The sequence below is a fragment of the Saimiri boliviensis genome, chromosome 1, assembly GCF_048565385.1.
Source record: "Saimiri boliviensis isolate mSaiBol1 chromosome 1, mSaiBol1.pri, whole genome shotgun sequence".
NCBI classification, from domain to species: domain Eukaryota; kingdom Metazoa; phylum Chordata; class Mammalia; order Primates; family Cebidae; genus Saimiri; species Saimiri boliviensis.
In genome coordinates this window covers 217,840,110-217,865,625 of record NC_133449.1, presented here as the reverse complement: position 1 = coordinate 217,865,625, position 25,516 = coordinate 217,840,110, and the positions used below count along the sequence as shown (strand labels likewise).

Genomic DNA, 25,516 nt, shown 5'->3' with positions numbered 1-25,516 from the left:
AAAAATAGAAATCCCATTTGACCCAGCAATCCCATTACTGGGTATATATCCAAAGGATTATAAATCATTCTACTGTAAGAACATATGCACATGAATGTTCATTGCAGCACTGTTTACAATAGCAAAGACCTGGAACCAACCCAAATGCCCATTGATGATAGACTGGATAGAGAAAATGTGGTACATATACACCATGGAATACTATGCAGCCATCAAAAACGATGAGTTCGTGTCCTTTGTAGGGACATGGATGAACCTGGAAACCATCATTCTGAGCAAACTGACACAAGAACAGAAAATCAAACACTGCATGTTCTCACTCATAGGCGGGTGTTGAACAATGAGAACACATGGACACAAGGAGGGGAGCACTACACACTGGGGTCCATTGGGGGGAAATGGGGGACGGATGGGGTGTGGGGAGGTGGGAAGAGACAGCATGGGGAGAAATGACAGATGCAGGTGAGGGGAAGGAAGGCAGCAAACCACACTGCTATGTGTGTACCTATGCAACAGTCTTGCATGTTCTTCACATGTACCCCAAAACCTAAAATGCAATTAAAAAAAATTTGTTCTTGGATTGCTTCTTTCCCCCACAGTAGCTTATTCTTCCTTTATGATACCATAGCCACCTCAAATCTTCTGATAATATCAATTTATAATTTTTGTTGTGTATCTTCTTTGCTAGAGTTACTGCTGTTCTCCTGACATCATTTATCCCTGTTCATCTTTATCCTTCTCTTTATGCTGTTGGTTTTCCTGAAATAGCAGAGTTTTAGATTGTTCACTCATATTTTGGGATGAAAGATTAGGCAAATTAATGTAAAATCAGTTGTAATATAACAGAAAGGTAAACCTAGTAAGATTATACTTAATTTTAATAGCATTTTAATAGGTTGGAAATTATGAATGTTTTGTTTCTTTTGTTAAGCATATGATTGTTTATATGTATATTGTTTATCACTGGTCATTAGAGAAATGCAAATCAAAACCACGTTGAGATACCATCTCACACCAGTTAGAATGGTGATCATTAAAAAATCTGGAGACAACAGATGCTGGAGAGGATGTGAAGAAATAGGAACACTTTTACACTGTTGGTGGGAGTGTAATTTATATTTAAGTTTATACAACATTATAGGTACTTGTTTTGATCTGTAATCAGGAAAGAGGGAATAAAAACTAGTTAGGGAGCCATACAATTCCGGAGGAAAAAAATGTAATGATAGCAGGAATATAATGAAGAATTTAGGAGAGATTAGAATAACTAAGTAGGTAGACAAGGAACCCAGTTCAGTAGCTACAGGTGTCCAATAAACATTAATTAAAAGAGGGTCCAACAATTCATTCCAAAAATGGTAAATCAGGTAAATTTATTTGAAAAAATAGCAACTGTATCTCATGAAATCTAGAATAGATTTGAGTATAAGATGTACCATTATTTTTCATACAACCAAGAAAAAAATTCACTGCCAGTTATACCCTAGCACAAATTTTTCTTATAGCTTAGAATATTAGATTTGGTTAGACATAAGGTACTATTTTTTTGTGCATACATAAAAAGGCAAATGTAAGCAAAATAAATTAAGAGATAATTAAAATTTCTTCCCATTCTGAGTCTAAGTCTTCTGAACCATTGACTCAAAGTCATCAGTATCAATTATTTTCTATACAATTTGGCCCTTTTTACTATTAAGGACACCGGTGACACAACCTTTCTAGAAGTGTGCTGTAGTAATTATCTCAGCGATTTGCTTCCAAGCCACTGACATCTCTTCAGCAGGTTTTGATAATGACACTTTGCTTCTGTGTTCTTGACAGCAGGTATCAATAGGAAATTTTCAGTCAACCATAAAGTCTCATAATCCTTCCTGGAACTATTCTTGAATAGTTTGCTACCTGAAATGTCGAAAGATTTTTGTGTCTAGTCATACCTCTGGGATAACAACCAAGTAAGTTCATGAGCAAGCAGTGGCAGATACTATGTCCCCCCAGCTCCTGACTGAGTGAAACTACATGATACCATTTATCGTAAGATATACCTGGATTTCAAGCATGTTTCCATGAAAAATAAAATGGTGTATCTTAGAAGTAATGATATAGGCAGAATTTATTTGTGGTGTCTGAAAGACAAAACTGCTAATTTTTATAACCCCTGCTATTTATAATAAAATACTGATTAAAAAATAGTTATTTTAAATCACATCAATAAGCCAAGTCAGTAGATCATAATTATAGGAAAATTGGTCAGATACAACTGACTATTTGATTCATAAAGACCACTTTATTTCTGAGAAAGGAAACATGTTTCATAACTAAAATTAATATGAATGAGCATGTGTAAAGAGATGGAAACATTCAACATTGGGAGGAAAAGGAGTTCAACTAAGTGATCAATAACTTCAGTATGAATGCTTAAATTGTGGAATCAAGTATTATGTTCACCCCAAGTTTAACTGTTGACAACCTAGGTCTACAACTTTGGCTTGCATAAATTGGTATTTTTATACTTTTGGATTTAAAAATTACTGAAACAACAGGAATTAAAAAAATAAAAAGGATTTCTATGGTCTTATCCGGTGGTAAATGCCTGGTACTCCATCTGAGAAGAAGGAGGAAGGCTTGAGGGAAGAGCTCACTGATTGGCTGGTCCATGCAAAGTCCTTTAAATTTATCTCCCTAATTACAGTCCCGCAGTGTTGTGCTGTTCCCTATTCTTTTTCACTCCAAATTTGGCACCTCCCTGGTACTCTGCCATTAAAATGGCTTCAGCCTCTCCTGAAGTCTTCTCCCGTGGCTTTTTAGCATGTGCTATGTCATCCCATTTTTCCTACAAAATTGCTAAAATTTTCTGGTCTTCTGATGGCTCTCCTTTCTTAGTGCTATTTAACATCTAGTCCCTCCTGTTTATATGTCCATTATTTTAATGTGATTTTAGGAAAAAAGGACAGTGAATATTTGTACAGTCTGCCATCTTGAATTAGAAAGCTCCAAAGTTGAAAAAGATGAATCAAATTGTACTTTCAAAGAAATTAAGACTTTTTTAAAATGTATGATTTAGATGTGCCTTACATTTTATGATATAAATGTTTGTTGAATCTGCAGCTAGGTATTATATTTAGGTTATGCTCTCATGTCATATAGCTATAGTGGGTGCATGCATCAATTTTCCAAAAAGATTTGGATTTACCCTTTAGGTAATCTAAATTTAGTTTGAGACATCCCAGTTGTGTATCTCAAATTTAGAAAAATTTAGAGTTTCTAAGGAACAGATTATGTTTTAATTATTACATTTCAGAGTCACAAAATATTCAAAGTGATTTTTACCACTAGAATATGTTCCATAAGGAAATAAAATCTAAACTGAAGTACCATTCCTTCTGTTGCTAAGAGAAAAATGTTCTTAAAAGGCTTATCTAATAGAGTTGGATTTACAGAGTGCTTTCTACGCAGCTCACCTCACAGCCATCACTGACTTCCGTAAGTTAATATAAATAAAGTCAGTTTCTTCATAGATTATGGTTGTAAGATTTATTAGTGACTAAAGCATGTAATCTCCATAAATAAGCCAGTTCTGGGTTAGATTCTCCAAGGCCAAAGAACTCACGTGACATTTTTCATTTGGGTACAGAATGGCCATTTGGGCTTATAGGATCATTGAGTCTACATTTCTAGTAGTTGACACTGATCCATTCAAAGTCTATAAAATATAGGAGATGCTTCACATGCCTTCAAAGTTTTAAAATAAATAATTCAGACACCTTTATAATTTTTTCCCTGCAGGCTTTCTGATACTAAATGAAGGCAAACTTGGTCAGTATTTAAATGGGAAATAGTCAAATAAAGAATGAAGCAAGAGATGGCTAAAGTATCAGTAATTTCTTTTCTCTTTATATTTTTACGACATCCATGGAATAATTTCTGGTGTAGGGTTAGTATTATTCTGCTGTTAGGAGGACTGTTTTAGGTAGGGGCACTTTTATTTCATAAAGTAATAATGCAAAATAAAGCTGTTTGGGCACAAATTTATTTAACCTTTAAAGTTTGACTAAAATATCCTGCTAGGAATTAAAGGAAACATTTCTAAATGTTAGTAGAATGTCACATTTTTCCCAGAAATTCCATTTCAACATATATATATTTCATTTTCTCTTATTCTGTTCACAAGTCTCAGAGAAGTAAGACAGTAGATTAATGCATATTCCAAACATTTAAAATATAAAAGTACTATTTGTATGCACTGTTTACTTACATGTTTTTATGTAGGTACAAATATAGTTCTTCAACAGTTGGGTAAAATTTTCGTAAGTTGCAGAATGTAGTGTTTAGGATGCCTCAAACTCTTTTTGCACAGTTGTAGACTATAAAGAAATAAATATGATAGTATCTGAGCTTTTATTTAGTAGGTCATTATAATGAAGAAAATAAGCTGTACATATGTGCTATGTGATCATAGGCTGGAAAAAAACAACATTAGCTACTTCCCACCTTACCTTTCACATTGCCTACATCTGATCACAGATGATAGAGAAATGACAGTGTTTGATATTTCTTGCTGTTATTATTCTTTTATTGTATTTTTTTGAGACAGCATCTCGCTGTCATAGCTCACTGCAGCCTTGACCTCCTAGGCTCAATCTATCCTTCCACCTCAGCTTCTGAGTAGTTGGAGTACAGGCACACAAAACCACGCCTGGCTAATTTTTATATTATTATTATTATTTTTGTAGCAATGGGGTCTCTTCACATTGCCCAACTGGTATTGAACTCCTGGGCTCAAGCAGTCCGCTCACCTTCACCTCCCAAAGTTCTAGGATTACAGGCATGTGCCACCACACCTGGCCTGTTGTTTTTTCAGTATCATATATCCTGTTGTATTTTCAAGGTTCCTTAATCTTATGTATAAATCTTACGGGAATAATATCATCAAATAAATAGTTGGTGCCTTGCAATGGGGTCTCGTGTGATGGTCTAGCAGGAATTTTCCACTCATTTTCAGTTCCAATCATATGTTAGTCCTCAATCCCATCTGTAAATCTGATATTTCTCCTGACCTTCAAATTTCTCAAACAAAATGCCTATTCAACTGTCTTAAAATCTGAGAGGTAGTTCAAAATTGTGCTTGTTTTAGGACTCAGCTAACTGAAGGAATTTGGAAAATGCAGTCCACTGGTATGCCAAGGCAGAAGAGGCTCGTGGATTTGGTGTCTTAGACACAGCGCTTTACCTTCTGTGACCTGAAGCTTGATTAAGCATTTTCCTTTTTTTTTCTTTCTTTTCAGAGTTAGAAGTTTTGGATAAACTATCAATTATTTCTGCTCTTTCTACCGTTATTCTCAATTGGTTACCAAATCACACTGATTCTATCTTTCTAATTGAGTTTCTCTCTGTTCCACTATTTCATTATTTCTTGTATGGTCGATTGCTTACTTCCTACTCTCTATCCACTCTGGTCTTTCTCCACACTGTTGAAACTGTTATATTACTCAAAAATATAATCTTACTTCACTTTTGTTAAGTAAAAGCCTTCTGGCTCAGTGCAAGTGCACATTTCAAACAGCCTTAATTTGATATACACTGCTCCTTGCAATCTGGCATTTATCAGCTTCTACAGCTTGCTGGTCTCCTCCCACTCATGCTCCAATAACACTGAACTCTGTTTATTTACCAAATATATTATGTCCTGTGTGCTTTTATGAGTGCTTTTTCTTCTGCCAGCAATGCTCTTCTGTTATTTCTTTCAAGTGGACAAATACCTACTTGTCTTTATACTTGGTTCAAATGTTGTCAAGGATTCTCCTATGTTCCTTTGTAGTTATTATCATATTTTCATGCTTTTATTAATAACACTGATGATATATTTGCCAACTTGTGTGTATGTTCATTATGTTAGCACTTAGCACAGTACCTGGAACATTATAGATGTTTAGCAAAAGTTTACAAAATTAATAAATGACTATAAATTGGTGTATTAGTCTGTCCTCACACTGCTGATAAAGACATACCTGAGACTAGGTAATTTATAAAGAAAAAGAGATTTAATGGACTCAAACAGTTCCACCTGGCTGGGGAGGCCTCCCAATCATGGTGGAAGATAAAAAGGCACATTTTACATGGTGGCAGGCAAGAGAGAATGAAAACCAAGTGAAAGGGGAAACCCCTTATAAAGCCATCAGATCTCATGAGACTTATTCAATACCATCAGAACAGCATGGGGGAAACTACCCCTGTGATTCAATTATCTTCCACTGGGTCCTCACACAATGCATGGGAATTATGGGAGCTATAATTCAAGATGAGATTTGGGTGGGACACAGTCAAACCATATCAAATAGTATTGTCATTGACTTACCATCATTAGCAGTACTTGCACAGCTATCCCAGTCCTTTATTTAAGGCAGTCAGAGTTTTAAATAGAATTCTTAGTTTTCAATTCTATTTCTTTGCTTACTTCTACCACACTCAATTTCTGATATAAGTAGCAACGATATTTAGTGCTAGAGTTTAACTGTGACCGACTCCCAAGTCACATGACCTCCTAGAAGGGTGATTACTGAGAAGACCTGTGGTTGAGCCAATTGGGGGTCTGCCAGTAACCCTGGCCATGCTACACATTACCTGTGATTTAGGGAAGTACCAATCAATGTGGCCTCCAACCATATCTTTCAATGTGCCAGAAATAGAAATGTGTGAAAAGGGGAATTTTTTAAAAATTTGAGGCATGATGATTAGGATTGACTTGTTTGGGCCACCTTGTCTCGGCCATTTGAAGCTTGCAAAGCCCTAGTTCTTTTTCTTCAAATAGGATCAAAAGGCACATGGGGACCCTATTCAGACTTCTGAATGGAAACATACCTGTAGTTGGTGAGATCTTGTCTTTCAATATTCACCATTCAACAGCAATTTTAAAAGACTGCAAAGAATATCCTCTTCTTAAGACCCACAGTTTTCTGCTTCCTGTACTGGTCCTTATTAAACCTCTGAATTCCCAGATCCTGGACCCTGTCTTTCTAGTTTTACTTTCCAGACTCTATTGACTTCCTAGGATTTTAAGATTTATGTTATCTATTTTTTTTGCTTATAGGGCTTTATCCCAGGCCTCTTATTTTTCTGCTATTATGCAGATTTTTGAAATATCTGTAGTAGCCTAGCTGTAGTTATCTGTGTGTAACTCTGCTCTTTACCCCTCTATAACAGACTGTCTTGGAAGGATATTTTAGCCTGATAACATTCAAATATAAAGAAAGGTGGAAATACATGGAATTGTCTGGGGCCAAGAAACATACTTGATAATTTCTGCTAGTAATGTAAGAGTTGCCATAGTTCCCTTGGCTTTAGGACATTGGACAGAACATAAATAGAGTACCTGCCCCTACAGATAAGGCAATATATTTAAACTATGAAACATTATGTTGTTAAAAGTGAATACACAAAATAACTCAGAAGTATATGATGAATTTTGTCTGTGAAGTACAAACATTTATTTTTCTGCTCATTACTTCTTTGGGGGAACTACCCATCCTTCATTCTTGGTCATTATGCCCAAAAGCACTAAACTCACCATGGCTCTAGTGGTGGGCAGGTGATCTCTTGGAGGGATCACATAATTCAGAGGTGGGCATATTATTCAAGCTTTCCAAATCTAAGCCAGTTTTGAGAGTTCAGAAAAATTACTAGGAAAGAGATATTTCCTTTCCACTTGAGTTACTGAGTTATTTATGGCCATCCCACTCTCTGCATCGGGAAGGCATATTTGACAATAAAGCTGACACAGAAGAAAACAGAGTTAAGATGTGGAGAAACACTGTTCTGATAAATTGATTAGAGCAACTCGATTCAACACACAATTTAGTCGTATGAGGTGATACATTCTTCTTTGTTTTATGCTGGTTTGAGTTAGGTTTTTGTTCTCTGTAACTGACAGAAGCTTGGCTAATTAAGTCAGGAATTTGCATATAGCTTTTAGATTATAAGTTAAATACTTTTGTAATTGATATACTTACTTTTCTTTTTGGAAATAGTGTAAAGCTTTAAATCATTTTTTCTTGTTTTCATTAAATAAGGTGAAGTCCTCCTGAGAAGGCATCATCTTTTGCTGGGTACAGTGGCTCATTCCTGTAATCCCAGCACTTTGGGAAGCTGAGGCAGGCAGATCACTTGAGGTCAGGAGTTCGAGACCAGCCTGGCCAACATGGCAAAACTCCATCTCTACTAAAAATACAAAAATTAGCCAGGCATGGTGGTAGGCACCTGTAATCCCGGCTACTTGGGAGGCTGAGGCAGGAGAATTGCTTGAGTCTGGGAGGTAGAGGTTGCAGTGAGCCAAGATCACGCCATTGCACTCCAGCCTGGGCAGTAGAGGGAGACTCAGGTGTGGTGGCTCACCCCTGTAATCCCAGCACTTTAGAAGGCCAAGGCAGGTGGATCATGAGGTCAAGAGATCAAGACCATCCTGGCCAATATGGTGAAATACCATCTCTACTGAAAAAAAAAATAGCTGGGTATGGTGGCACATACCTGTAGTCTCAGCTACTCGGGAGGCTGAGGCAAGAGAATCATTTGAACCCAGGAGGCAGAGGTTGCAGTGAGCCAAGATTGCGCCACTGCACTCCAGCCTGGTGACAGAGTGAGACGCTGTCTCAAAGAAAAGAGATGACGCCATCTTTCTAACTTGGCAGTTGGTTACATCTTGATTTTTAAAAATGTGGTAGTCCCCAGAAAAATTGGAAAATACAATCATTGCCTTGTTGTTTGTTACTCAGGCTCTGTAGATCATAAGCACTTATTTCCTAAATATTGTGGAGATAGAATTTTTTTTTTCTCTTTATTTTCTGTGATTGTGGTAGATAGTTAATGATTTTCTTAGAATGTTCCAAAACAAGAAAGTTGTCTAAATTTATTTAAAGTTTCATGGGGCTTGATATAACATATAACCTAAATCAGCCAAATGTTTACTGAAGCATTTTTCTGCTTTCTGTGTCTTGAGAATTTTCATCCCACTCTTTGACCCATCATTGAACTAGAAGTTGCACAAGGGCTGTTTCTTAAGTGAGCTCTTGTCTTTTCAGATTTGTAAGTCTGCTTTTTGCATTTCTCTGTTGTCTTATGGAAATATGGACTTGTCTCTGAGTAAATTTCCAGAATGAAGGAGAGCTTGGAAAACATCTCATTATCACAAAAATACAGTTTCTTATAAGCTCTATTCCATATGTAAATGCCCACTCATTTGAGTTTCTTTTCAATGTTTGGCATTTCAGTTTGTATACATCTACATATTTGTATATAAATTATTCTATGCAATTGCACATTTTAGGAGAAACTATTATGGGGGTGGGAAACATTATGTTAAATAATTATCATTTTTACAATTTGAAAGATTTTTTTTCCTTTTCTATTTTAAAAACACTACCTTTTTCAGCTTATGTAGCAGTGACATTGAAAGTTCAGAATCCTGAAATTCAAATAACATTTTTTATTCTTGAATAATTAAAGTTCATTGTAATTGGAGATTTCTGTAGAAGCTGTTCAGCATATTTCCATAGTCTCTCTACCTTGTCTATTCAATTGGTAAGTTACTGTTTCCAAACTTCTCCGAGAGAAATGCACCTAACAGCTTGTGATGCAAATTATGCATATACAGGATTGTATATTTATACACACAGAGAATTATTTGTAGTAGCACTTGTGTATGAAAATGATTCTTCCTATCATCTGCTTTCTATCTGATCGCATTACACCACTGTTTAAAACCATGAATGACACCATGGTGTCTAATGATAAGTTCAAACACTATACATGCCGATATGCCTTACGTCTTGTATTCCTTGATTCAGATCCCAGTAACATGTCCCAGGCTCGCAGGTAGTTTCAGGCTGCCGGGCTTTTGCACAGGCTGTTGTCTCAGTCTGCAGTGTTCTCTCTGCCTGCTTTTGTCCCTGGCAAACTTGTCTCAGATTAAGTGTAGCATAATCTTAGCTGGAGCCTTTATCAACTGCTTTAAGTAGGCTTAGGGGCTCTTTTCCTCTTTGTTCCTGTCATACTTTTAATATATTATTATCATAGTAATTATAGTACAGTATAATACCTATTTGTTCAAATGTAATATTAATATGGTAGACTAAGAAAAGAGGCAAACTTTCTCCATTCTTACTTTGCTGAATCTTAAGGCAGTAGAATACATTGTGCAACGAATATGCTTCCAAATTCAGAACTCTTTGCACAGCTCAGTTTAAATAAGCATAGTTTACCATTTTATTGATTGGCATCTATGGATTCCTTCACGATTCACTCACTTGTTCTACAAGGACTTTTTCTCAGCGAATATTCTACTTTAACCCATAATCCGCAACCACAGGACAGATGCATTAATTATTTGTATCTAAGTTCAAGGACTTAGTATAGATATAAGACAGAAAGATTTGAGGTGATGTGACTGGAGGGAGGCAGGAATCAGTCTTTCTGTATTCTACTGCAAAGTAATGGTCCCTGTTGTAGGTAAGAGCTGAGTTAGTGAAGAGCCGGTACTGAAATCACTCTGTTCTCTGCTTGGGATACAACAATCCAAAACCTAAATTATGGCAGCTGTCCTTTTCCTTGATGTAGGCCATGACTGGCCACAGGATATAGTCACCACATTGTGTATTGGTGTCTCCTATGCTCTGAGCATGCACAACCTCATCTTAGTCAATTCACATGAACAAGAGACCTCTCTTTATGGGCCTGGTACACTAAAAAGCATTGAGAATAGAGGGTGGGGTCTGGGATACAGGGACAATAGCCTGCATAATATCCAGCAGTGATGTTGAGGGGGAAAAACACCAGATTATCTCTTCAGTGTTGCTAAATGGTTAAAAAGGACCACAATATGTCAATAAAACTGGAAATGACTAGATAGGGTAAGACACCTCATGGGATAAAAAGAAAAAGGAAAGAGCCCTCCTGATTATATTTCCTCTCACCCTCTTAACTTTGCATGAGCAGTATGTTGAGAGAATGATGAAATTGGTGGGAGGAGACTAGAGAAGTCATTGCAATTTGGGAATTGATCTGAAAACGTGTCCTGACTCTTAGATATAAATAATAATAAAATCTCCTAAGATTATGTAGGCCAAATGTCTCTGCCTTCCCTATCTTCATTTCTATTATCCCAAGATCTAGAGACCTGACTGCAAAGGGAAATGAGTTCTCATTAGTGGTAAGAATATTATATTTGTGTGTTACATGTCTTTTAAATGTCTTTTTCCCCTCTCCATATGAACATTTTGATGCACATACTTAGTATTTTTATTTCGGTATCCTCAGTGTTCATTATAGCATAATGCCTAGGTCTCTAAATAAATGCATTAAATAAATGCATTAAATAAACTCATTAAATAAACGCATGCTGAATGAATGAATGGTAGTACATTGTTTCCTTTGATGAAAAATATGTGCCTTATGGGGCTACTGATCTGCTTATTTGTATTAAATTTATAACCCTCATGAGCATGGCACTCGGGAAATGTTCCTATATGGTGTATCTACCTCTAACTTTTGTTCAAAATCCTTTTGAAGTTGTAAACTGACAAATCAATGAAGGAGTCTATGAATGCCATTATTTTCAGCATTCACTCATTTTAGAAGAAAAGGAAACTTCCTTTCCTCACCTCCTACAGCCTGAAGAAAGTTTCCCTTTTGAGAACAAAATTGCCATTTGTTTAAAGCTTTCTCTTCAATTATAGCAATTTCCACATGTTTTAAAACTATTCTTAGCAAAAGAAAAATCAACATTATGCGCTTCTGAAACAGGCTAATCTGGTAGACATCAGTTTGAAGAAGTCATGACTGAAACAAGTAACTTGGAAGATTTTCATTGTATGCTCTTAGCTCATGTTGTCTGTGAATTCAGAAGCAGGACAAATTGAACTGCTTTACTGAATGCAGTTAAATTGGTGCATAAGGGGGACCTTGAAATGCACTATTAAAAGGCTCAAGTACTTAAGGATAAAACAGTATACCCGTGTAGCTGAAGTTTATATATTTTTTTATGTTTCCTAGGCTTCAGTGAGGAGGACAGTACAGAGGATCCATTGCAATCAACCAGCTGTGGACTGCCAATTCTAGTTCCTGACAGGTAGCAAGCTGGATTCTTGGCTGTAAAGAATCTCAAATAGTTTCGATATGCTCTAGGGAGGGCAACTGTTTAGCCTAAGCAATTCAAAGAAGCATAATTGTGCTTCACAGTACACAGAAAGTCACCACATCTGTTTCATATTTTTGGCTTTTAGAACTGAACTAGAACAGAGAAATAAACATACAGCTTTGAATATAGAGTAAAAACAAGTTCATGGTGCACAGATGAGCATATTGTATGTAACTCAGTGAAAATTTCCTTAATGAGGGTTTCTTTTGGTAAAGTGAGAAATATTTCTGGTGTTAATCAAGGTTTTTTAAAAAAAGATTTAATAGAAAATATTATCTATTTAAATGTCAAGACAGCCTATCATTCCCCCTTAAATCTATTATAGTCAATTGTTGAGATGTCGCAGTGGTGTTCATGTGACCTATTACAAATATTTGGGGTGTCATCTGCTCTGCATTAGCCTTTCTAGTGATAGTTATTTAAAAAAATAATTTGGATGTAGTAGGCTAAAAACATTCAAGGCAATGAATTAGAACTTCATTAACCACTTTCATCTTTTATTTTGGTTCAAATGTAAATGCAGTCATTTCATATCTAAGTGTATATAATATGTGATGACTGTCTTTTAAAAATGTAATCTAGCAGAAAATACATCTTAATTTGAATGTAACATTGCTTTAAATATAATTTTAATATTCTTCAGCATCTGGCGTCTCAAAGAATGGGGTCATTTGAGGTTAAGAAACTTTTCCCAGCAAATAATAATAATAATAATAATAATAAACTTCAGACAAACAGTAAAAAAGGCACGTTCTTATCAAAACAGTCAGACACCATGGAGGGAAGGGAAGAAAGAAATGCACATGTATGGAGGTTTTTCTTTCACTAGGGGGCTTTGCATTATGATGCTCATGTATTTCCTACAACTATCATATAGATAACTCTCATATAGGTAACATTTTGAGATTTTTATGGATGAAGAACCTGGCATGAAATAATAAGCTTAAATTAGGTCAGCCCTGATTATGTTCAGGTTTCTCTTTCATTCTCTTTTCTTTCAATTTGCAATTATGTGTTTTTTGTACTTGCTTTTTAGTGTCTGTGTCCCCAGCATTCTGTAAGCTCTGTGAGGTCAAAGACTATGCCTGTCGTCTGTTATATAGTGTGTAATCAGCTCATGTATGAATAGCAGCTAATTGATATTAATTAAACTGTTAGAGATGTCTGGCATTGTTCTAAACAACTTAGACATATTGACTCATTTAATACTCCCAGCAATATTATGAGTGGATTACCATTATTCACACTTTATACATGAGTGAAAATAAGCACAGAAAAGTTAAGTATCTTGCCAAAGTCACACAGCTAATAGAAAGCAGAAGCAGGATTTAAGCCTAGGCAGTCTGACTCTATCTCAATAGATGTTTTTAATTACTAAATGAACCCTTGTCAAAGTAACAAATTCTCTGAAATTAAGCAAGATTGAAAAAGGCCTACAGAGAAAATTACTCACTTAGATGTTAAGGCAGCTATTACCTCTTGTCATAGTACTTATTCGTTTAACACAAATGGATTGAATGCTTCTTACGTGCAATTGTGCTAAGTACCTTCTTTGATTACCTTACAGGAATACAGGGTGTGTGTGTGTGTGTGTGTGTGTGTGTGTGTGTGTGTGTGTGTCTGCATGTATTTGTGTGTGAATCTTATTCTCTCTGTTTTACAGATGAGGAATCTGAGGCTTTAAAATGTTAAGTATGCCAGGCACGGTGGCTCATGGCTGTAGTCCCAGCACTTTGGGATGCTGGTGGATCACTTGAGGTCAGAAGTTCAAGACCAGCCTGGCCAATATTGTGAAACCTTATCTCTACTAAAATACAAAAATTAGCCAGGCGTGATGGCAGGTGCCTGTAGTATCAGCTACTTGGGAGGCCAAGGCAGGAGAATTGCTTGAATCTGGGAGATAAAGGTTGCAGTGAGGTGAGATCACACCACAGCACTCCAGCCTGAGTGACAGAGCAAGACTCCATCTCAAAAAAAAAAAAAAAAGCCTTAAGTAATTTGACCCAGCTAACCTGTCCTGGAATTAGCACACACAATTGATAGTAAAGCTTGTCCATCTCCAAACTCAGTGCTCTTTGTCATGATGCAGTGCTAAAATCTTTTTCTAGTGTCTGTTGTCTAACACAATAGAGGTAGATCTTAATAGCCAACATGTGGTGACACGTGGAGAGATTAATCTCCTTGATTTTTGGCTTTCTTTATTCTTATTTAATGATTTGGGCTTTGTGAGTAACTTGGATCTGTTTTTTCCTTGCTTGAAGGAAATGCAGGCAGGGCAGATACTCACCTTTGTAGCTGATGTAGGCTGACAGGAGTTTAGTGTAGCCCTGAAGTTATGGACCGAGAGTCTTCATGATTCTGTGTTGCAAGCCAGAAAGAATAAATTATTCTGTTCCTTTTTTTCTATCATTTTAAATCTGTAAAGGAATTGTGTGCTACAAAAACTTGAAACCTGCTCCTCTATTGTTAACATATGATTTTTTTAATAGGCTGTCAGATATTCGAAAGAGGGGCTGCATAGTTCAAGCATTATTTTCAATCAGTTAGCTATAACACATTTTATATCAGAAATCGGATGAGCATTTGCTAATTACAGTGATCATATAATCTTTCAAATGCAAATAATCTGACTCACATTTCAGTTTGTTTGGTACCAACTGATGATTAAAGAATGGTATAGCTTTATAGTTGTTTTACTCCCATCTGTGTGCACCAGGCAATCACCACTTACAGATGGTTGTGATTCAGAGACAGGTTGCCACATGCAAAAAAGTATGTTTCAGTTATTTTAATAAGATTTATTGCAGTAGTCACAGTTAAATGCTTAAAGCTTAATGATAATTGTTGCTAATCGTTCAAGAAAACGATTAGAGTTTAATAAACCTCAGGAAGGATATTTTGCTGTAAACTTAAGCAAAATTGCAAAGGTAAATTTTGTTTATTTCCTCATCTAATAAATTAGAACACTGGGTACACCTTTTTCCACTTTTAGAAACTGTGACTTATAGGCAGGTGCATACGTTAGCATTATGTGTCTGTACACACACACATGCACACCCCAGTACTATAATAAATTAAAGACCCAATGAAAATATGATGGGTCAAGTGGTACCAAATGATTCTGAACAAATGTACTAAAATAATTCCTATTAGTCTTGAGCTCTTTCTTATGATAAAACATACATGAGATTACATCATATTTATCATTTTAACTGTTTTAAGTATACAATGTAGTGGCATTAATTTCATAATGTTGCACAACCATCATCACTGTTCATTTCCAGAACACTTTCTCAAACACAAACCCTGTACCCATTAAACAGTAACTCCCGTTTTCCTCTCTCCATCTCAGCCCCTGGCAACATCCATTTTCTGTCTCTATGGATTTGCCTCTTCTCAGTATCTTATTGCTATGGTTTGTCTGTTTGTGTCCTTCCAAAATTTATATTGAAATTTAATCCCCAATGCAATAGTATTAAGAGTTGGAACCTTTGATTGGATCAAAAAAGCTCTTCTTTCATAAAGGGGATTAGTGCCCTTATAAAAGGGCTTAAGGGAAGAATTTCATCTTTTTGCCCTTTCTCCATGTGAGGGGGCAGTAAGAAGTTGCCTTCTTTGAAGCAGACACCAAGCCCTCACCAGACACCAGATATCCTAGCCCCTTCATCTTGGACTTTTCAATCTCCATAAGTGTGAGAAATAAATTTATATTATATAAATAATCCAGTCTACAGTATTTTGTTATAGTAGCAGGAATAAACTGAGACACTCCTGTAGGTGGAATCATACAATATTTGTCCCTTCATGTCTGGTTTATTTCATTTGGTGTAACTATTGTACTTAGCAAAATATTTTCAGGGTTTATCCATGTATTAGAATTTCATTCCTATTTATAGTTGACTAATATTCCATTGTAGGAAAATACCACATATTGTTTATTCATTCTTCTGTTGATGGATATTGGGATTGACATTGCAATAGGCATTGGTACCTGATATGATTTGGTTGTGTCCCCACCAGGTCTCATCTCGAATGGTAGTTCCCATGATTGCCATGTGCTGTGAGAGGGACCTGGAAGGAAGAAATTGAATCATGGGGGCAGTTTCCCCCATGCTGTTTTTGGGATAATGAATAAGTTCTCACAAGGTCCAGTGGTTTTATAAGGGGCTTTTCCCTTCACTCGACTCTCATTCTTCTTGCTGCCACCACATGAAGGACGTGTTTGCTTCCTCTTTTGTCATGATTGTAAGTTTCATGAGGCTTCCCCAGCCTTGTGGAACTGTGAGTCAATTAAATTTCTTTCCTTTATAAATTACCCTATCTTGGATATGTCTTTAATAGTGGCATGAGAACTCACTAGTGCAGTACCTTATAGATATTGTGAGTAATTCTGATATGAACATTGATATACGTGCATCTGTTTTAGTTCCTGCTTATGGGTATATACATACGTGTGGAATTCTGGATCATATGGTAATTCTAATTTTAACTTTTTGAGGCACTGACAAACTGTTTTTCATGGAAGGTACTCCATTTCACATTTTTACCAGCAGTGTGTGAGGGTTCCACTTTCTCAATATCTTTGCCAACACTTGATATTTCCTGTTTTGATAATAACCCTCCTAGTGGATGTTAACCTTGAGCTTGTGTTAAACCAAATACACACTTTGAGTAATCACATACAAATATTTTATTTACTAATTTTATGCAAATTGTCACAAAGTTGAAATTTTGAATGATCATAATTTGAATTGTCCCATTATTTTTGTTTGTTTGGATAATCTTGACTCTGAAAAGGAAAGTTTCCTTACTTAAAAATGATGCCAAAGGCACATGTAAATGATGTTTAATCCTTTGTGACAGCTTACATGGAAAAGCAGTGTTGTCTTAATACACAACATAAAGGTGGGAATAAATTCATAACTACATGAAGAAGGGTGAAATAAGGTTATCATTCAGGGCATTTCTTTTTATTTATTTATTTATGATGTTCTGCTAAGTTGGTTGAAATGGGATTTTATATATATTATATATATATACACATATATATATACATATATGTATATATACTTATATATACTTTGGAACATATATATATATATATACACATACATATATGTATATATACTTATATATACTTTGGAACTTTATCTCCTGTATACACACACACACATGCAGAGACACAGATGATGTATGCACTTTATATACACACATCTTTATACTCAGGAGGCTATTGGATTGAATATGGGCAGATTAAATGAGATCCTGATAGGTATTAACATGAGATCCTGATAGGTATTAACATCTGGGATACCCTGGTGGACTCTGAATTTCTGGATTTGTCTTTACAAAGAATTCACTGACATTCTGGACTGGGTTAACAGATACGAGTAGCACTATTTGTACATTATAATTATGGCTATTTCCTTTCCAAACCAGGACCTAAATGTGTCTCTTGATTTGATTAGAGTTTGTGTCTTTTAAAAGATTGTTCTGTGTTAAGTGTATACTTATGATTGGTGGAAATGTGGAGACTAAGTATTGGGGGAAGAGCTCCACTCAGAGGAGAATGGGGCCTCCCATTTTGGGAAAAAAATCAATGGGTATTGAGTTTTGATTGAAGATGGCTACAAACCATCCTTTAGACACATTTTAAGGTTCAGTATTTCATTTCTTGCACTAAGCACCAATGTTTTATCACCATATAATTCTAGGTTTATATGGCTTTGGAGCTTCAACTTTGGGTTCATGTCTGAAATAAAAGTCCTTAAATTATTTATTTTCAGTTTTAAGATGAAATAACTTAGTTGTATTTTTTTCAGAATCAAGTTCAGCATGCTTTATAGAACTATTATGTAGAAAAACTCACTTCAAAAAGTATACACAAAAATAAAATAATTCTTCTTTAAGATCTACAATGTTGATAGCATTTTCATAGAAGCCACACAATGTTTAAGTAAATACATTAATAATAATACTTAATAAGATATTATTTCCAGAAAGACGTTCTACAGCTCCATTCAAGGCACTGCAAAATACAAATAAAATAAATTTTGCCGTAACTTATATTTCAGACTGCACGGAAGTTGGAATATTGTTTAAAATACAACCCATAATGAGAGACTATATTGTTAGAAATAGCCAGTATTCTCATTGTACTGGAAAATGTATGTTAGTCTGGGTAGTTGTAGAAAGGAATAAATCTTGGCTTCTTTTCCAATGAATGAGTCATGGTTGGCTGACTGGAGGTGGGAGTTTCAAGTGCTCTTTCTTTGAGTGATGGAAAGAATTTTTCATCACTTTATATATTATTCAATATCTCTGTACTATTCCTGTTGATAAATGGTATGAAAAATGATCATTTATCATTGAGATCAATTGAGATATTTACAATTAATTCTTTTCTTCCATAGATCTGAAAGTGCTTTCCAAAAATCAATTAATTTGCACAATATACTACTGTAAGGTTAGTCTTATTATCACCACTTTATGGACAAATTCAAAGCAAGAGAGGTTAATCAACCCATCGTAGAGTCCAAAGGGCTGAAGTGGCAATGCAAAAATGGACTGAGCACCAACTTGAAGGCCAAGAACTCTGCTTTTAGCATGGATTTTAATTGATTTAGATCAGTTTCTCTAGCCTAAAAAGCACATACAATAATTCTGAATTATCATGCAATGATATAGTGTGGATTAAATAATTAATATTCTGAAGCCCTTCATAAGTGTGAATTATTATTACTCATTCTAGCCTTAGACCACTAAGTAGGCCAAGCTACTGGTGACTAAAGTATAAATTAATTGGATAAGTGAGAAATTCATCTCACACATTTCCTGCTGAGAGATAAGAGACTGCTCGTTCTGATTGGAAATCTATATATACAGTGGTGCCTTTTACTCTGCTTCACTTAATGTGTGTGTTTGCATCCAATTCTCCAATAAACTGGAAAATCATTTTACAGAAAGAGATGTCATGTTTAAAATACCAGTATAAAATTCTTATGCTTCTATTAGAAAAGATTATGTCTCTTTTTCTGGAGATGCACTTTAGGGATAATGCCATGTGGCTGGTGAAGTAGTTTGCCTTATTAATCTTTTACACACATGTTTAAAAACCCTATTGAAAATAATATTTTCTCCGAGGAAATGTTCTGTGTTATCAAGCTTTGTGTATATGTTTGATGCTTTTTCAATAAACATACTTAAGGGAAATTACAAAGCTGGAAATGTGGGGTTTTTTATTGAAAGTTTTTTTCCAATTAATCATTTGATTAGGAATGCTTTTGTTAGAGAGGCAAAACCCCCAAATACTCCATGTAAAAGAAGGAAGAACTGAAGTTAAAAGATGTGAGGACTAAAACTAATTAGTTTTATGGCTTTTCAGAGGCATAAGAAAGTCCATCTAAGGAATTCTTAATATAATAATGGGTAGGTGATAAGAATAATTTTCAAGATTGCATTAAGACAGGTTTTAAGTTATTAATTCAGCAAATACTTCTTTAAAAGCTTTTATATGCTAGGCACAGTTCTAGGTGCTGAGTGAAAATAAGGAGAAGGACCCTGCCCTTGATCACTTATAGTTAAGGAATTTCTCTTCTGCTCCCAGGTTGCTGAGTGATTATATCATGAGAAGGTGTTGGATTTTGTCAAGTGCCTTTTTAGAGATGATCTTTTTTTTTGCCCTTTACTTACCACCATGGTGTATTATATGGATTGATTTTCATGTGTTGAACACATCTTTGCTTTTCTTGAATAAACACTACTTGGTCATAGTGTATAATTATTTTCATAACCTGCTGGATTTGGCTTGCTTGCATTTTGTTGTAGATTTTTGTGCCTGTATTCATGAAGTATATTGAGTAGTTTTTAAATAATAACTTTGTCTACTTTTCATATCAGTGTAATTTTGGTTTTGTAGAGTGAATTGGAATGTGTTAATACCTTTTCTGTATTTTCTGAGGGAGGGGAAAGAATTTTTAAAGGATTGGCTATTGGTTAATTGATTTTTAAACATTTGGAAGAAATACCACTAATGACATCTGGTCCTAGGATTTTCTTTGTGGAAAGTTTTCTGATTACTAATGCTATTTCTTTTTCTCCTCCTCCTCCAGATTCTCCTCTTTCTTCTTCTTCCTTTTTTTTTTTTTTTAAGGCAGAGTCTCACTTTCTTACTCTGTCACCAGGCTGGAATGCAGTGGCACAATCATAGCTCATTGCAGTCTCGACCAGTCTCAGACAATCTTCTCAACTCAGCCTCCTGTCTCTGAATAGCTAGTACCACTGGCACATGTCACCATATCTGATATTTTTTTAACCCCTTTTTTTTTTTTTTTGGTAGAGATGGAGTTTCACTATGTTGTTCAGGCCGGTCTTGAACTTCTGAGCTCAAGCGATTCACCCACCTCAGCCTCTCAGAGTGCTTGGATTATAGGTGTGAGCTACTGTGCCTGGCCAAACTGGTAATTTTAAACTGTAATTGAGAAAATGACTTCCAAATAAATGATCAAGAGGGTGGGGACTGCCCTGTAGGGCCCAGAGGAGAGGATATTGAACCATAGTGTCACTCTTGGCCTTGAAACCTAATGGAATGCTGGATTTTGGGCTTGCTTGAGATCTGTGACCCCTATGTTCCTTCTAATTTTTCTATTTTCAGCTGGAAAATCTATCTTCTGCCTGTCCCACCATTGTATTTTGGAAGTGGATTATTTATTTTCTAGTTTCACTGGTTCATAGAGGAAGAGGAATTTTGCCCAGGATGAGCCATAGCCCATCACCTATACCAGATTTAAATTATTAGATGACCTGATTTGGAACTTTTTATGCTTGTATTTAGATAAAATTTTGGATTAGGGTTAATGCTAGAATGGCTGAATACTTTTGAGATGTGGTGAATGTATTTTATATGTGGGATGCATGTAAATTGGTGGGGGATGGGGAGCAGAGGTAGACTTTACTGAATTGAATGGTGTTCCTCTAAAATTAATGTCCACCTGGAACCTCAGAATGATCTTTCTTGAAAGTGGATCTTGGGAGATTCAAATAGTTAAGATGAGGTCATACTAAATTAGGTTAGACCCTAAATCCTGACTGGTATTCTTATATGAAGGCCATGTGATCGAGCAGAGACATACACATGGGAGAAGTCCATGTGATGCTTGAAGGTGAGACTAGAGGGATGCATTTACAAGCCAAGGAATGTCAGGCATTACTGACAACCACCAGAAGCTGGAAAGGACATGGAAGAATTCTTCCCTAGAGCCTTCAGAGGAAACATAACCCTCTGACACATTAATTTTAGACTTTTGGACTTTATAACTGTGAGAGAATACACTTCTATTATTTTAAAGCACCCAGTCTGTGATACTTTGTGACTGCAATGCTTGGAATCTAAGGCAGTATTTATGCTCAGACCTGTCAGCAGTAACGAGGTAAACAGAAGTTGGAGCTCAGAACTACTTTGCGAACACTAAGGGAATAGCTACAAGGAAATAATACATTTATATGTTAAATACAGCATTGGTGACTAAATCCATACTGTAGTATTGCTAACAAGTTGCTAGGTTTACATATAAATATTATATGCTTTCAAGTATTTAAGAAATTGTGTTGTTATAACACAGAACTTTTGAAGAGACACAGGACCTAGTTCAAAAAAAATTTCCCAAGGTTCTCTTTTAAGCACATAGTCATAAGGCAACCTTCAAAATTAGCATTAGGTGTCTCCTTGAAGCATGCCCAAATGTATCTGCTCAATTTTCCATTGCAAAATTCACTAGACAGTAATAATTTTCTGTTATGTTGTCATCTAGGTTTCATGCTTTTATACAGTTCATCATCATGCACACTTTATTTGTAAAGCAAAAAATAATAAAATCTGGAAAAAGAAAAGGGGATATATACCACCTAGGGGATATATGTATATATATGTAAATATACCGTATATATTATGATATGTATTTATATGTATAATATAAATATATATATATAAACACACACATATATACACATGTGAAAAGGCCATGTGTCACTCACCATCTCTTATAAGCAGAAGGTATAGTGGAGTAGATGTGATTAAAAATTTCTTTTTAACATGCAGTGAGCTAGCCAACCAACAAAAACTAATTTTTAGAGGCTCATTCTTTTTTATTTCTGCTTGCTGATTTACCTATATTATCAACTAACTTCAAGTCACATTAGAGACATCTTTTTTTCTAGGTTGACTTCTTCAAATTCCACATGTAGATAATTATCTTCCAGCTAGTGGCTGACTCCCCAGTGTGCTTTCAAACTTCCCATGGCAGTGTAAATATTTGTTGATATGATTGTCTTCTACACTTGACTATCATCTCTTAAAGAAGTTCATTGGAATATATGGGCTGCTTTTTCCTTCCAGTCTTGAATATTATTTCTTTTTATAAACAGCCTTAACAACATAATTGACCTAAAATAAATTGCATATATTTTAAGCATACAATTAGATGAGGTTTGATATATATGTATACTCATTCATATGGACCATCATCACAACAGGTGATTGAATATATCCATCAACAGTCTCAAAACGTTCCTCATGTAGATGGGCTGAATTAAGTGAAGTTTTAGCATAGAGGTTGATTCTTTATAAATTAAAGAATTCTAGACAAAAATATCAGTGGATCAGTGGGCATTTAACTAATTCAAAGCAGCTAGATTAGAAGTACTAGGTGGGATATTGAGCTAGCTGGCTAAGACTCATTCTGGCCCTTTGAAATCCTCTTCCTGTACCACATCTACTTAAGAAATGGTGCCTTAGGTATTGCGTCAATTTTAGTGAATGTGGAACTCAGTAAGAAGGAGTAAAAGCCAGTACTGTAATTTATTAATTCTGAGTTGCACATCTTTTGTATAATTTTAACTCTGAAATGAAGATTCATCTTTAATTAATAATGTGTCATAGTTTAATCAGTGTTTCCTTTTCATTAGTATGTAAAGTAAAAGTGAGTCAATATCAATTTTTATCTTATATTCTGTAACATCTACTTCTCTGAGGTTAAGAGAGCAGAGACAGAATGCCCATATTTTCTGTAAGTTTCTAGTTCCCTCCTCAACCATCCAGTATTCTTGTCCAGTTTCCTGGGAGTTGTTGCCAGTCAGTTAGAAAAACACAGGAAAATAATGGAACCACTTGATGCTAACATGACTTGATATGCCTATGACATGTCCTCTCTCCAAAAAGAAACTAAAACATCTTATGTCATTACATATTTAAAGAAGGACATATTTCAGGACACCATCAAAAATAGGCAAAGTAAGCGGGACCAGAATAAAGGGCTAGTCAAAGGGAGTTAAGGGGAGGGAGAAAACGATGGCTAGGAGGTAGGACTAAATTGCAGCTCCCCCCTCTGATAGACAGAGCAGCGTGTGAAGACTCACATTGTGAACTTTTGCTCCAAGAACTACTGCAGGAATATATTAAGAAAGCTGAAAGAATCCACAGACCCTTTGAAGGAAGAGGATTGCTTCTGCAGGACCCTGGATACTGTGAGTGCCCAAACCATGAAAGTGGCAAATGGTAGGGGATCATCTGCCTCAGAACACACACCCTCACTGGGGAACCTGAAGGTCCAGATCCCATGAGAAGATTCTGACTTTACTGGAGCTGAGTCACTTTAGAAAGTCAAGTGAAATACATGGGTAGAGAAAGCAGTGGGAAAAGTTCTGTGGGCTCTTTTGGTCCCCAGGAAATCCACTTCTGCCTTATCTCACAGGCGTCCTTGGAAAGAATTGCCAGAAAACTATGAAAAGACCACAGGGAGAAGGAACCCTCCAGCTGAACTTTGTAACAGACAATCCCAACTGAATGCAAAGTTTCTGGCCAGAACTTGGAGAGGGCATGAATTTGGTTTGCAGACTGGACAGGCAGAGGGAGGTGTGAAAGTCCTGCTCAGTTTCTCAGCCAGGCGGCTGGTAGCTTGGGGCAAAGTCTCACCCCTGCTCAGCCACTGCCTAGAAACAAACTCAGTGCTATTTGGGGGTGGGCCGTGGTGGGATTGAGACTGGCCTTTTGGCTTGTGTGGGAGATAGATGAGGCCTGTAACTGCTAGCTTTTCCCCACTTTCCTAATAACGTGCATGACATAGAAGAGACAGCCAAAATCTTCCTGGGAACATAACTCCATTGACCTGGAACCACACCCTCATCCCCAACAAAAGCAGCAGCAAGCCCCACACAAGGACAGTCTGAGCTCAGACACACCTAACCTTGCCACCACCTGATGGCCCTTCTCTACCCACTCTGGTAGCTGAAGACAAAGGTTATATTCTCTTGGGAGTTCTAGGGTCCCTTTCACTGCCTAATCCGTCCTATATTACCATAGTTTGGACTTTTTTGAAAGCACCACCCCCTGAAAGGAGGCCAACCAGCACAAAAATAGTGCAATAAACAATAATACAACTAAGGACCCTCGAAGAGTTTATTTCATTCCCCTGCCGCCTCTACCAGAGCAGATACTGGTATCCATGGCTGAGAGACCTGAAGATGGTTTACATCAAGGACTCATACAGACATCCCCCAGTGCTAGCCTGTAGCCCCACTGGGTGGCTAGTTCCAGAAGAGAAATAATCACTACAGTTTGGTTCTCAGGAGGCTCCATCCCTAGAAAAAGGAGGAGAGTACTATATCAAGGTAGCACCCCTTGGGACAAAAGTATCTGAACAGCAGCCGTCAGTGCCAGATTTTCCCTCTGGCATAGCCTACCCAAATGAGGAGGAACGAGAGAAACAATTCTGATAATATGACAAAACAAGGTTCTTTAGTAGCCCACCAAAATCACACTAGCTCACCACCAATGGATCCAAAACAAGAAGAAATCTCTGAATTGTCAGAAAAAGAATTCAGAAGGTCGATTATTAAGCTAATCATGGAGCCACCAGAGAAAGGTGAAGTCCAACTTAAGGGCATAAATAAAGATACAAGATATGAGAAGAGAAATCTTCAGTGAAATAGATATCATAAAAAAAATCACAACTCCAAGAGATAAAGGACACACTTTGAGAAATGTGAGACAAAAGCACCAGGTAACCTATAAAGGAAAACTTATTAGATTAACAGCAGGTACCTTAAAAGCTAGAAGGATTGGGGCTCTATTTTCACCCTCTTTAAACAAAACAATTAGCTAAGAATTTTGTATCCAGTGAAACTAAGCTTCATAAATGAAGGAAAGATACAGTCTTTTTCGGACAAAGAAATGCTGAGAGAATTCACCATTATCAAGCCAACACTACCAGAACTGCTAAAAGGAGCTCTAAATCTTGGGACAAATTCTGAAAACATGTCAAAATAGAACCACTTTAAAGC

General features: G+C 36.2%; 1 long non-coding RNA gene across 4 annotated transcripts in view; it reads right to left on the bottom strand.

Annotated features, from left to right (window-relative positions):
- Positions 1 to 25,516, bottom strand: part of LOC141580821 (uncharacterized) — a 50,859-nt gene that overhangs the window by 11,448 nt on the left and 13,895 nt on the right. For 2 of the 4 annotated variants that reach the window (XR_012513173.1, XR_012513175.1), the window contains exons 2-3: positions 14,469 to 14,539; positions 4,253 to 4,361 (exon numbers count right to left, since the gene is read on the bottom strand). This is a non-coding gene — a long non-coding RNA (uncharacterized LOC141580821). Of the gene's footprint in view, positions 1 to 11; positions 760 to 1,548; positions 1,900 to 4,252; positions 4,362 to 14,468; positions 14,540 to 25,516 lie in introns of those variants that run through there. The other 2 variants (XR_012513172.1, XR_012513174.1) reach the window with 2 other exon arrangements.